General features: G+C 38.1%; 1 pseudogene across 1 annotated transcript; it reads left to right on the forward strand.

Moving 5' to 3' along the window:
• The first annotated feature begins 11,193 nt into the window (after positions 1 to 11,193).
• Positions 11,194 to 12,073, forward strand: LOC105532227 (annotated as a pseudogene). Its single transcript, XR_001004942.1, has one exon. The product of XR_001004942.1 is annotated as a 60S ribosomal protein L6 pseudogene (transcript).
• The last annotated feature ends 3,570 nt before the right edge of the window (positions 12,074 to 15,643 follow it).

The raw sequence follows: 15,643 nt of genomic DNA on the forward strand, positions 1-15,643 counted from the left end.
ACTTTCTGCAAACACTTGTTTAAATTTTTTCCATAGTTTATATATGTTTTGACGGGAGGACAAGTCTAACATAAGCTACTCAATCATGGCCAAATCTTAAAGTCAGGCATAAATTGTTTTTATTGTATTTATTTATTTATTTATTTTTAGAGACAAGGTCTCACTCTGTCACCCAGGCTGGAATGCAGTGGCATATCATAGCACACTACAGCCTTAAACTCCTGGGTTCAAGTGATTCTCCTGCTTCAGCCTCCTGAATAACTGGGACTACAGGCAGGCACCACCACGCCCAGCAAATTTTTTAACCTTTTGTGGAGACAAGGTCTCCATATGTTGCCCAGGCTGGTCTCGAACTCCTGGCCTCAAGTGATCCCCCTGCCTAAGCCTCCCAAAATGCTGAGATTACAGGCATGAGCTACCACACCAGTCCATAAAGTTCTTAAACACGGAATTAATCCTCATGACACATTTATTTGCCCTTTCATATCCTTCTCGCTCCTCTCTTTCCATACCTTACTAACTGTAACATAATAAAAGCATGTTTCTAACAGATAATTTCCACAAATAACTATAATCCTACTATTTAAAAACTCAACATGCTATCATCCTAGAGAAGAAAATCTATAACACAGTGCCAGTAGGAATGCCAACTAATAACAAATTGGTGTTTAGACTTCTTACCTTCTGTAAGGGTCATGAAAGAAATATGTATTCACAATTGTCTAATTTCTTAAATGCAACCTTATGGAAAGACAGAATCAGGGTAAAGACAAACACTAAGAACAATGCTCAGTGGAGACATAAACAGAGTCCTTAGATTAAGACACAGGTAGGGGCTAGCAGAATTCACACTGTTTCCCAGATTCGCTATCCCATGAAGAGACACTTTGTCCAAGCACAGCCAGACATACTTTAGTTTTGTTTGAGGAAATAAACTCTGATTTCTTGTCTCATAATATTTACAGAGGGGTTAGGAATAAGGAGGAAACATCCACAAGGAGTAGAAAGAGTCCTAGTTTTTGCAATTAGAGTGTCATTGGCATCTACTCTGAGATACCAATTGCCCAATAAGTTTCAATAGCCAGCTGTTTTCAACTAAAGACCATAATGCTCTCCTGGATGAGCCAACTAGTCTATTTGATCAAGAAAACCAGGTTGTCTCCTTGCAGACAGTAAGTAACAGCCTATAGGTTATTATTTCAAGCTTATCATGAAGGTTTGTTGTTGTTGTTTTGAAATGGAGTCTCGCTCTGTCGCCAGGCTGGAGTGTAATGGTGTGATCTTGGCTCACTGCAATCTCCACCTCCCAGGTTCAAGTGATTCTGCTGCCTCAGCCTCCCAAGTAGCTGAGATTACAGGCACATGCCACCATATCCAGCTAATTTTTGTAATTTTAGTAGTGAGGGCATTTCTCCATGTTGGCCAGGCTGGTCTCTATCTCCTGACCTCATGATCTGCCCAACTCGGCCTCCCAAAGTGCTAGGATTACAGGTGTGAGCCATAAAGGCTCATAAAGGCTTTTTCTAGCAGGGTCTGTTTCTGGTTAAAATACAAATACAGTACATCTAGGAGAGGTACTACAGATTGGTCAGTTACATTTCAGAATGATGTCTTTATTGACTCCTTTTCTGATAACTTATTTTGATAGTTAAGAGAGAGTAGAATCAAAAGCTGTGGGTTGCGAAAGGTAAATAGGAAGAGAAGCAAAGGAATTTGCAGAAAGAAGTTTGGAGGCTTGAGGAAACAGCTTCAGATTTAGCAGTTTGGGCCCCTGCTTATAAATCTTCATGTCCGTATTGATATGTTATTAATAGCATATTGGTACATTAGTATAAATGGTATTATACATCTCACTTAAAACAGTCATCTTCAATCTCGAGCTACACAGAATCACCTATAGAGAGTCTCTAATGTAATTGATTTGGGGTGTACCTAGGACATCTGGAACACTGCATTCCAGCCTGGGTGACAGAGTGAGACTCTGTCTCTAAAAAATAAATAAATACAATAAAAACAATGTATAGGTTTTATAGTTCACAATGTCCTAGGTACACCCCAAATCAATTACATTAGAGACCCTAGAGATGGGGTCCAGGCAGTAGTGGTTGTTAAATCTCCACAGGTGATTCCAATATGTAGCCAAGCTTGCGAATCACTGACATGTTCTCTTGGCTTCAGCTCTCTTTCGTAACAAAGCATCAGCTAGATGATCCCTGAGCATTCTTTCCAGTCCAAGTTCTTCAATTCTGTGATAATGCATGAAAATTTTCCCTTTAATTAATGTTCTTTTTGTTGCTCACAAAACTGAAGCAAATACACTGAGTTCTTTTTTCCTTTGGCTTTGTGACTTAGGTAAATACAAATGTTCTCCAAAGTTTATATTGTTTCATAAGATGTTTTCCATCTCTGCTCACCTAGACATTCATCAGAGGAAAGGGGGAAACAGCTATTAGCTGCCCAAAGAAAAGCATAAGTCTAACACGAAACATATTATAAAAATAAACACTTTACAAGTGGGATGAGTCCTTTCTGTAAACACAGGAAACACCTGCTTATTGATGTTTTGCTATTGTGGAAGTTTTGTGTAAGTGTTTTCATAATTACAGATTCATATTCCATATATGTTAAGCAAAACTGTTTGCATGACTCATTTGGAAAAGACTTTGAAGTCTCTTGCTTAAGACCTGACAGTGCTCTCTTCTCTTCCTTTCTCTCTCCCCAAGAAGAGATGCCTAATGAGAAGTGCTGGGATTGGCCACATGAGCTTTCACAGAGAGGCTCCGGGAAGGAGAAAGCCTGGAAATCAGGCCCATCTGCACAGCACACTCACCTGCTGTGAGTTATTCAGTCCATGTCAGGCATTTTTTTTTTCCTACAGCTCTTCCTCCCTCACAGATGTGATATTAAAGAGCTTTATAATGTGTAAGACACTCTAAGGTACTGTGAAGCAAGAAATGAAATAAATATAGGACCTTTACCTTGCCAAAAAGCAACATCTCAGAATTTGCCAAGCCACCTGCTAAGGTCAAGGGGTTTGTCATCTGAAGCAAACTGCCTCTGTTAAAGACAAATGGCATAATATCCACAGCCCCCTCCCAGGAAACCTTCAGTATGGTTCACCGATATTCTCCTTAAACATAGCTGCATATTCAGACCTTCTCAACCTTGAGCATGCCTTTGTTCCACCAGCAAGATCCTCTGCCTTTTTTTCTGCCCTGTCTCCCTTTTCCCTCTACCCCCACTCCTCACTATGGAAATACATCACTCAAGCTCCCGTTTAATTAATAGCAGCTACTTTATTCAGCATTTGGCATGTTCCAGGAACTTAGCTGAATGCTTTTCATGCATTCGTTTACCTAATTCTTCCAACATATCTACAAAATAAGTTTTACAAAGGCAGACAATCAAAACTCAAAGAGGCAAAATAACTTGCTCAAAATCACAAAACCAGGATTCAAACCCAGGCCTTTCTTGATCCAAAGCTGATTCTATTACCCACTACATTGCACTGTCACTCTTCCCACAGAAGGGTGAAAACTTTCTTGATGACTACCATGCAGCAATTTCTCCACTCTTGAAATCAAGCTGCCCTCCAGTATATGTTTTTACAGGTTGCATATTCTTGATCACTATTTTATATTGCTATTTAATTTAAAATGAATGTTTTGTTTCTTTCCCTAAGTATATTACAAACCTATTAAAGCCACAGAACTATGCAAAGTGCCTAACATAATGCACTTACATTCTGTAGGTACATACAAAAACTGGTGTTCTTTTTCAGTCATGGTATATGCTTTTGTTACCCTTTTATCACCTAGCACATTGCTATGTACAGTAGTCTAACCCAGACAATAAATCCTTCCCATTTGTGTAGGGCACAAATGGAGGGATTAAATAACAAGGCATGAGGTGAAGAAGGCCAGTAAAGATGTAATTGAAGATGAACCTATCTATCTACTTTTGGGTCATCTTGGGTTATGATTTTAATGTTGATAAGAGCTATCAGAACTTAAGAAGCATTTCTTTTTTATAATGCACAGAATACCAAAATACTGATATTAGACAGTATTCCATATTTGTATAAATTATAATTTCTAATCAGCTATTAATATTTACTAGTGTCTTTGTGCAGAATGTTTATCTATATGTCATAGCACAAAGGTAGAAACAAGCACAAAATAAATTGACATAGTATTTTACATTTTAAGAATAATCAGCCAGGCATGGTGGCTCACGCCTATAATCCTAGCACTTTGGGAGGCCGAGGCAGGCGAATCACTTGAGGTCAGGAGTTCAAGACCAGCCTGACCAACATGGGAAACCACTGTCTCTATTAAAAATACAAAAATTAGCTGGACGTGGTGGCACACACCTGTAATCCCAGCTACTCAGGAGGCTGAGGCAGGAGAATCACTTGAACCCAGGAGGCAGAGGTTGCAGTGAGCCAAGATTGTGCCAATGCACTCCAGCCTGGGCAACAAAGCAAGACTCCCTCTCAAAAAATACAATTAAAAAAAAAATAATGAACACAAGGTTTTTCTATGCAAAGCAATTTGGTAAATTAAGAAAAATACTTAGAAAAGTCAGAAAAAAAATTGCCAAGCAAACTTGGAAAACTGAGGGAAAACTTTTAGAGCTTGATTAAGTAGATAACTCCTCAAGATGAAAGACTTACTGATGAAATAAAATAAATCTGATTCTAAGAGATAAGAATAATTGGCATGCAGGAGATACTGACTCACAAAGCTTCCTGTACCAACCGGAGTATCATTTTTTTCAGATAGGAGAAGAGTGAAGGTTACGCCCTGTGGCTTCCTAGTGTGTATGAAATTACTCTGATGCTCATTTTTCTGATTCCAAGACTCTTGACTAAGAATGTCCAAGCTCTTATTTGAGACCATAGAATAGAATATGAAAATAAATAACTTGAAATAGAGAGGCAGGCATCTCAGCGAGTAGCACATATGCACTCACCCCTTAACCAGTCGCAAGTACCTCCTCAGTAACACACCCTCTTCAGCATGCTAGGAATATGAAGCCAGTACATGACACAAGAAGACTGGAATGTGATATTTATCCTACTCTTGTCTACTGTTTTAATGTGTGAGTGTAAAGGGTATTCTGCCCTTATTTATGAGTTTGTTTCCCTTTGTGTAGAATGCAGTATAAGTCCATCATATATAATATATAATAAAGTGTGATGTATACATATATGCATTTTCATGTTGCTAAACATTATTTCTAAACATGATTAATGATGGCTGCCTTGTCTACTGTTTTAATGTGTGAGGGTGTAAAGAATATTCTTCCCTTATTTATGAATTTGTTTCCCTTTGTGTAGAATGAGGAAATACCCATTTACTTTCCTTCAAAGATCTCAGGAATGACTCACGAAAAAGGTTCTTCAATTTAGCCAGTACAATAAAATGTTTTCAATAACAAATAATTTCCTTTATACCTGTAGAACGTTTAATCTGCATATAACTATAATCTAGACTCTCAATACATGTTTTCTATTTCTTGCTAACGCCCATGAGACTTTCAGGAATTAGAACTATAGGTTCCACCATTTCCTGGCCTTTCTGTAGCTATAGATTTTCTAGCCAAGTGATTTTACAGTCACCTTAGTTTAGTGAGGGTAGCTCCAGACATGGCGTCAAATGACCCATGTTCAAATTTCAGCTCTGCTTTTCATTATTAGCCTGGTGACCTTGACTAAACCAAGTATCTCCCTGAGCCTCAGCATCTTTTCTATAAAGAGGAGAAATAATACCTGCCTGCACTTACCCATAGGATTGTAATGAGACTCAAGATGATGAAAACTATGCAAAAATGCTGTGTAAATCATATCTCTGTAGCAGGATTTTTCGTGCTATTTTTAGTTGCTTGCAGCCCTTTTATTCCCTATTAGTGAGCAACAACTACTATTAAAATTTTCATTTGTTTTCTTCTGATCTTTAGTTTCTACATATGTATATATGTGTTTTTGTATGTATAGATTTACTTTTTTAAATATAAGCATTTTATTGTAATACAATTATGTATTATAACACTTTTATCCTACTTTTACAAAATGTATTTTATAATACACATACAATTTTATGTATTTTATAATGTATTACGGTAAAATTATGTATTATACTTGCATATATAATGACATATGTATGTATACATCCCTAGATTAATAAAAGTTCTTCCACATAACAGCTTAGTATAAGTCCATCATATCTAATAGATAATAAAGTGTGATGTACACATACATGCATTTCCATGTTGTTAAACATGATTTCTGGACTTGATTAATGATGGCTGCCTTAAAAATATGATGGGTTTTTTTTTTTAATCCTACCATACAAGTAAACTATAATTTATTTGATCATTCCCTATTTTTAACTCATTAGGCATACTTTTTCCCAGCTTTTCCCAGGTTTTTGTTTTGGGTTAATTTGTTGTTGATGATGATGGTACTGGGTTTATTTGCTATATAACAATACTATAGTAAACGTATCTGTGCAAAAATTTCTGATTCCATGGGGAAGATTTCTAGAACTAAAATCACTGGATCAAAGGATATGGAGTTTTCTGAGTCCCCTTCTATTATACTGTCAAATTCTGTTTCTGAAGCATTGTACTAGTTAGACAATGTAAAATGGAATCAATGCTACAGTAACCTTGTCAGAATTATTACCTATTTCAATCATTACTATTGTCATAGGCAAAAAATAATGTATCTTTATTATTTACATTTATGTGATTATTAGTGAAGTTGAGAAGTTATCATGTTTATTGATTTTAATTATCTCTGCCTAGAATTACCTCTTCTCATTCTTGCTCCAATTTCAATATTTTCCTTATTGATTTATGTGTCATTTACACTTCAATGAAATTAATTTCTTTATTTTTCCTCATAAAATTTTTCAAATTTGTCATCTGCGTTGTAACACTGCTTACGATTTTTGATATTGTATTTTAAATTTATGTTTTTTGAAATCAGATTCACCAGCCATTTTCTTCCACTGCTTTCTTTCTATGCTTTGTGAATTAAGTAAAGGGAATTCCTACTGCATCCATATATCTATTCATTCTTTTACTAAAAACCAGCCCCAATGTTCAAAGACTTATAGAATAAAGCTAAAGCTGAAGATGCTGATTGTTGCCATTCTGCTAGGAAGCCAGTTTGTAACCATCAGCCAGGAGATTATTAAGTATTTCTGGTAGAGAAGGAGTTGGCACCAACCCAGACACAGCTCTATTTATAGGCAGCACAGATACCTCCTGTGCTGTGGCTTTTAGCCAATGCTAAGGACCTAGAAGTTCTAACAGTTGTAAAGTACGTCTGTACCAGTGATCATATAAGTCAGAGGGAGTCAGGTTCAAGGCTAGTTGATACTGGGGAACAATGAGAACAGAGAGTAGGATACCACCACCAGAATCAGTTCTACTGGAGGAGAGTAGTTTGCAAATGTCTAGCATGCAGAAATTGTAATCAGAAAGATGAGTCTAAAAGCAATTCCTGACCTTCCAATTCTAAGGTTCTCTCTCTCACTGTTCTCTGGCTGTATTCAACTCTATGCTGAGTAAAGACAGGCCTCTTCCTTGCCATATATTTAAATTCTACATTCCTGTCTTTAGAAATACCCCTGGACAGGCAAACTTGCTTCCTCAGCAGCAGGAAAATTAATCATGGCTAGTAACAATAATACTTAACATCAATTAAGCTATTTCTATAGTCCAGAACCTGTTCTAAGCCTTTAATATTCATCAAACCCTTCAAAACTCTTTGAACTTATAAGAACTATAATTTTCTCTATTTTATAGTTAAAGAAACTGAGGCATGGAGAAGTTAAGTAGCTTGCCCAAGGTTGAGCCAAGACTTGAAACCAGACAGCCTGGTTCCAGGGTTGGCACCCTTATGATATTCTACATTATTCTGTATTAATATAACACAAATCTTGAGAACAAGTGTTAATTTTAATTTATGTATGTGGAAAGACATAAACGTATATTTATATATATGAAAAGATATATAAATATTATGCCCTTGGATATCTGCCTTTACTTTTTCAGGTCAATAGAGGGGGAGGGTTAGAAATTAATTAAATAATTCTTGGATTATCCAGGCCTCTGACTTTCCTACCTTCTGATGCTTCCATCAGAAAAAAAGAAGAGAACAAAGGAAAAAAACACACATGGCAATTTCGCTACAGTTTGAAGTTAGCTCTGCTTGGAGTTAACTTTAAAGGGACAAGAGAGTGAATATAATGGTCAAAGTAACATCAGCTTCATGTAATCACCCAGTCATCACAGGTTCTTCCCTTGTTACCAGCTTAGAGCTGAACAGTGGAGGGTGCAGAGTGTGTATGGGTGAATTCCCAAGAACAACACAATTTTAGCCATCTCTGAGTGAACCTTGCCAGATGACAAGGTTGTTATTGGGTTGTGCTGCCATTGTGCTGTTTTTCGGAATTCACCCATACACAGTCTGCGCCCTCCACTGTTCAGCTCTAAGCTGGTACCAAGGGAAGCACTGGTGATGGACACTTGTCCCTATAATCCCTTTCTCTTCCCACCTGGTATGCCGCACAAACTCGAACTTTCTCGTGGCTACAGTTTCAGAAATATTCATGGCCAATTCGCTGCTTGAGGCCTACACAGTGAGCAGGAGAGGTGCCCCTTGCCATCAATTTGCTTCTTGTCGTCTCATTCCCGCCACTCTATCCTCCACAGCACCTCTAGGCTGGTATTTTCCATTTGTGAATATAATCACATTCCTCCCATTAAAATTCTCCTGTAGGCTGGGTGCAGAGACTCATGCCTGTAATCCCAGCATTTTGGGAGGCCGAGGAGGGCAGATCACTTGAGGTTCGGAGTTCGAGACCAGCCTGGCCAACATGACGAAACTCTGTCTCTACCGAAAATACAAAAATTAGCCGGGCCTCATGGCGGGCACCTGCAATCCCAGCTACTCGGGAAGCTGAAGCAGGAGAATTGCTTGAACCCAGGAGGCAGAGGTTGCAGTGAGCCGAGATAGTGCCACAGCACTCCAGCCTGGCAACAGAGTGAGACTCTGTCTCAAATAATAAATAATAAAATAAAATAAAATAAAATTCTCCTGTAGGTTCTTATCTCCTGTAGGATAGAGTCTAACCTCCCCAATACAGGATACAAGACCCTTGAGGCTCTAGCTCCACCTCCCCCACCCTTGAAGTTTGCATTCTAAGCTTCACAATCTACTTGTAAGTCCTCAAATATGCTTTGCTATCCTACAGGTCTGCGTCTTTGCCTAATCTGTTTCTCTCCTGGAGTATCCCCCACCATCCGACACCCACATGAACATACACTTTATATGATTTGCATCTTTGGATCTCATTTTAACTTCTACCTCCTATGCGAAGCCTCTCTCACTGCATCAGCCTACTTTATGTCATTCAGAAAAACTAATTGTGTTCCAAACCTGCCTCCCATGTGCATGTATCACCTTATGTGCTAGTTGCTTGTGTATCTGTCTCCCACTTAGATTGTGACCTCCTTCAGGAGAGGGGACTATAATTTTCACCTTTGCAAATGACATTTACTAAAAATGTATTTATTGGATGGGTAGATGAATGGATGGCTCAACGAAAGAATGGATAAATAGTATCTTTTACACAGTGATAATTGCTTACATTTGTATTCTTTAAAATTAACAAAAACACCAATTTGTATAATCTCACTTAAACATGACAACAAATCTCTGAGATAGGTATTACTGACAATTTACACATAAAGGGAGAGATTCAGAAAGGTTAAGACACTTGCCAGAGGTCACACAGTTTTGGTCATACCAAAATCATAAAAATGATTTAAATGTGCCCGTTTACTCATCCATAAATTTATAGAGTTTTACAACTGGAAGACTTCCTTACTCAATCTCTTTTATTGGGACCATGAAAACCTGAGGCCCAGAGACTTAAAACATTTCTCAAATTTGCACCACTTATTAGTGGCAGACTCAGAGTGGGTAAAAAAAAAAAAATGCTTTATGGCTCTTAATTCTAACTTTCTAGGTTCATAAATCTAGGCTCTTCCACTCATTGACTGTAATGATTTTAAACAAACTGCTTAACCTCTCTGTGTCTGTTTCGTATAGTGATAAACGGGGCTAATAATAGTACCTACCTAACAGGCTTGTTATGAGGACTTAAATGAGATAATCCATGGGAAACTCTTACAAGAGTGTCTGATCATTGTGAGTGCTTTAAAAATGTTAGCTATTAATCTTCATCGTTTTACTTGGGTTGGTTCTTCCTCCTCCATGCATCAAGAGCATTAAAGAGGTGCTGTTGTAGTGATAGCAGTCACACTCAAGGAAAAGAAGGTAAAAGGCAAAAAACAATATAATTCATGTGGCAGAATGGAAATAGTAAGTTAGAGCACTGGAAGAAGTTATGGGAAAATGATAGAAAAACTCTACCCTGAGGTCACAGGCAAACAAATTGTGTTAGGTTTTTCCTTCCCTGAAACTATTGAAACTACCCACTTTCTGAGGGAAGCAAATTAATATGAACTACATTGAGAGGTTGAAAAATAATAAAGCAATCAGAAACCCTTTCCATTACTTATCTTCCCCCTTTGAATAATTAGTTTTATTTCTCTCTCTGCTAACTTAAATAGAAAAATGTACAAATATATATATATACATAAAATATAACCAGCAATAATTGCACTGCCTTGTCTATTGAAGGACCATTAGACTATACACATCACCTCTTCTATTGAGTTCCATCCATCTGGTTTTCTCTAGAAGTAAGGATTCTCCACAGTGTTCATTTATCGGCCTCATCAAAATTGCATTTATGCATTTATATCTTGCCAGTCTAGCTTTCAGTAACAGTCAGATAAGGCTGGGCTGCAGTAACAAACACAATTAGCTTACAAGAGCTGAAGTCCATTTCTCACCCATGGTTCACTGCAGCTCTGCGTCTCTTCTCATTCTGGGATGAGCCTGAAGGAGCAGCCTCCTTCTGAAACAATTGTAAGCATTGCTGCAAAGAAATGAGGGCATCAAAGTTTCAACCAGCTGTCAAAGTTTCCACCTGGGTGTGATTCATGTCAGATCTGCCAGCCTTCATTGGCTGAAGCAAGTCACATGACCAAGTCTGTCCTTCCATAAGATGGGGAAGTAGATATTGATCAATAGTAATACAACCGCTCTTTCCCATCTCGCAAGATGGCGGGTGAAAAAGTTGAGAAGCCAGATACTAAAGAGAAGAAACCCGAAGCCAAGAAGGCTGATGCTGGTGGCAAGGTGAAAAAGGGTAACCTCAAGGCTAAGAAGCCCAAGAAGGGGAAGCCCCATTGCAGCTGCAACCCTGTCCTTGTCAGAGGAATTGGCAGGTATTCCCGATCTGCCATGTGTTCCAGAAAGGCCATGTACAAGAGGAAGTACTCAGCCGCTAAATCCAAGGTTGAAAAGAAAAAGAAGGAGAAGGTTCTTGCAACTCTTACAAAACCAGTTGGTGGTGACAAGAACGGCGGTACCCGGGTGGTTAAACTTCGCAAAATGCCTAGATACTATCCTACTGAAGATGTGCCTCGAAAGCTGTTGAGCCACGGCAAAAAACCCTTCAGTCAGCACGTGAGAAAACTGCGAGCCAGCATTACCCCTGGGACCATTCTGATCACCCTCACTGGACACCACAGGGGCAAGAGGGTGGTTTTCCTGAAGCAGCTGGCTAGTGGCTTGTTACTTGTGACTGGACCTCTGGTCCTCAATCGAGTTCCTCTACGAAGAACACACCAGAAATTTGTCATTCCACCTCAACCAAAATCGATATCAGCAATGTCAAAATCCCAAAACATCTTACTGATGCTTACTTCAAGCAGCAGCAGGAGTGGAAGCCCAGACACCAGGAAGGTGAGATCTTCGACACAGAAACAGAAATATGAGATTACAGAGCAGCGCAAGATTGATCAGAAAGCTGTGGACTCACAAATTCTACCAAAAATCAAAGCTGTTCCTCAGCTCCAGGGCTACCTGTGATCTGTGTTTGCCCTGACGAGTGGAATTTATCCTCACAAATTGGGGTTCTAAACGTCTTAAGAACCTCATTAAATAGCTAACTACAAAAAAATAAAATAATAATACAACCTGTCACTTTATTTTTTCTTTAAGGCAGGGTCTCACTCTGCCACTCAGGCGGGAGTACAGTGGTGAGATCCTGGTTCACTGCAGCCTCAACCTCCTTGACCCAAGTGATCCTCCTGCCTCAGCCTCCTGAGAAGCTGGGACTACAGACATATGCCACCATGCCTAGCTAATTTTTACTTTTTTATTTCGTATTTTTGTCACAACAGGGTCTCGCTATGTTTCTCAGCCTGTCTCAAACTTCTGGGCTCAATCAGTCCTCCTTCCTGGGCCTCCCAGAGCTCTAGGATTATAGGTGTGAGCCACCACATCCAGCCCTGTCACACATTTCTACTCACTACTATGGTTAATTCTTTCCCTGAGTATCAGTAGATTCTGTTTTTCCAAAATAAATGTAAAATGTCTTTACCATGCTTCCTACTTATTTCCTTGAGACTCCTGATTAGTTCTGTGAAGTTTGGTTTTTTTTTTTTGAGATGGAGTCTAGCTATGTCAACCAAGCTGGAGTGCTGTGACATGATCTCTGCTCACTGCAACCTCTACTTCCTGGGTTCAAGTGATTCTCCTGCCTCAGACTCTCGAGTAACTGAGACTGCAGGCATGTGCCATGATGCTCGGCTAATTTTTTTTGTATTATTAGAAGAGACGGGGTTTCACCGTGTTGGCCAGGCTGCTCTCAAACTCCTGACCTCAATTGATCCACCAGTTTTGGCCTCCCAAAGTGCTGGGATTACAGGCATAAGCCTCTACACCCAGCCAGGTCTGTGAAGTTTGTATTGAACATATTACTGCCCCAAACAGAACACATGTTATATAAAGACCAGATGTTTTGTTTTGTTTTTGCTTAGGTTAGATTATCAGATTACTAAATAAATTCTCATGAATTTCTATATTGTTTCTCCATTCTCTATTAGACTAGTGAGTTTCTCTTTTTATCTTCTAAATCTTTTGCCTCATAGGCCTGACATTTATATTCATTACATCTTTTGTGTTTCACAAATATTTGCTAATTAAATGATTAAAAGAAACTGAATGAAACTCCTAAAATTAAAAAAAATAGCCTTGAATCCCAACTCTACCAACAAACTGTACTGTAATATTAAAAAGGGCTGGTCCATGTCTTTGGGTTTAGAAATTGATGATGTCATTCTTAATGGAATTGGTGAGAAATTGAAGAGTGTTCATTATTTAATGACTGTAATGGGCTCTGAAAGCCTTCTGCAATTCATGTGACTTACAATGCCAAGACATCAAAATCAAGGGGAAAAAGAAAATTACCCTGGAAGTCATTATTTCCATGAGTCAGGGAAATACTAACTTCTGCATAATTTACCTCACACATAGTTTTCAAAATTATATCCACCCATTTGAGTTTGTAATGTATTTTTATCCAAATTACCTAGATTCACCTCAACTCAGTACTCTATTTAGGTTAAATGAACCAGAATCAGATCTGAGGTGGGACAAGTTACTTTCTTCAGGGGCTCCATAAAAGTCACAGTTTGGCTCAACCCATCTACAGCAGAGTTTCTCAACTTTTTTTTCATCATCATCCCCTTAAGGATCTTTTTACGATTTTTTTCCTAATGCCCTTCCATGCAAATTTAATACCACAGATATACCCTGTACCAGATTACTTATTTTATATATACATATATATATATGCTTTATACATAAAAAATAAGAGTCATATTTTGCCCAGCCATGAACCTAACGGAGGTTTTCATGTCTAAGGATTTGCTCCCTATGGACATTTCAAAATAAACTGACTAAGTACAACAGTAGAGATCTAGGTAATTAAGCTTTGCTCTATGTTTTGGAAGACAATTTTTCTCTTTCTAAAGTTAAAACAAAAGATTTTAATTTAGACAAAATCGTTTTAAATTCAAAGCTATGGATTTTCTTTCTGGAGTTAATGTAACCCCAAACAATGATAATCAGGCTTTATGTCGTTTTGTGAAAATGCTTTTGCACATTTTTTGTGTCCTCCAGTGTCACAGAGTAACATTCTATTCATTTTGATGACATAATCTTCTACTTAGACAATGCTTGTACAGAGAAAAAAATGTTACACTATGAGATTACAGACAGCCAAGCATAATTCCAAATAGACCACTCAGTCCCTAAAACAGACTTTTATTCATAGCCAAAAGAAGCCCTCATTGTCCATTACCTTATTGTCTTTAAGGAGCTTAAGGTCCACCCATGTGAGCTTCCCTTTCATATCCCATACATGTCTTGACATCTTTGTGGAGGTCATCATCTTTCATCAGCACACCTGATGTCCCCACATGGGGGTGAGGCCTCCTTATGCAGCAGCCCTGCCATTTTAAAATTATGAATTATGTACAAAGTACATGGATGTCACAAGTCTTCTAGCGCTATGAAATTAGGGATAACAAACCCTTTTCTGGGTTTTGCTTCTAGAGACCAAATTATTAAGCAAATTTAATCAAATCTTTGGCAGTTTTTGTGCATCATTTTCCTCTTCTTCTGAAATAGAAACAATAGAAGTCCTAGCCAGATTAATCAGGCAAGACAAAAAAATAAAGGGCATCCAAATTGCAAAAGAGGAAATCAAACTATCACTGTATGCCAGTGATAGGATCATATACCTAGAAAAGCCTAAACACTCCTCCAAAAGACTCCTAGATTTGATAAATGATTTCAGTAAAGTCTCAGGTTACAAAATCAGTGTACACAAATCAGTAGCACTGCTATACACCAATGACGACCAAGCTGAGAATCAAATCAAGAACTCAATCCCTTTTGCAACAGCTGCAAAAACAACAACAACAAAAATACCTAGCAATATACTTAACCAAGGAGGTGAAAGATTTCTACAAGGAGAACTACAAAAGAGTGCTGAAACAAATCATAGATGACACAAACAAATGAAAATGCATCCCATGCTCATAGATTGGCAGAATTAATAAATGTCATGAAAATGACTGTACTGCTCAAAGCCATCTACAGATTCAATGTAATTTCTATCAAAATACCAACATCATTGTTCACAGAATTAGAAAAAAGAATCCTAAAATTTGTATAAAACCAAAAAGGAACCCAAATAGCCAAAGTAATTCTAAACAAAAAAGAACAAATCTGGAGGCATCATTACCTGACTTCAAAATATACTACAAGCCTATGGTTACCAAAATAGCATGGTACTAGTATCAAAGGAAATACAGAGACCAATGGAACAGAATAGAGAACCCAGAAATAAAGCCAAATACTTACAACCAAATGATCTTTGGCAAAGCACACAAAAACATAAATTGGGGAAAGGATACCCTATTCAATAAATAGTGCTAGGAAAACTGGATAGCCACATGTAGAAGAACGAAACTGGATCTCTGTCTCTCACCATATACAAAAAACAACTCAAGATAGATCAAAGATTTAAATCTAAGACCTGAAACCATAGAAATTCTAGAAGAGAACACAAGGAAAAATTCTGCTGGACAGTGACCTAGTCAAAGAATTTATGCCTAAGATCCCAAAAGCAAATGCAAT

The sequence above is a fragment of the Mandrillus leucophaeus genome, unplaced genomic scaffold, assembly GCF_000951045.1.
Source record: "Mandrillus leucophaeus isolate KB7577 unplaced genomic scaffold, Mleu.le_1.0 Scaffold940, whole genome shotgun sequence".
Taxonomy (NCBI): domain Eukaryota; kingdom Metazoa; phylum Chordata; class Mammalia; order Primates; family Cercopithecidae; genus Mandrillus; species Mandrillus leucophaeus.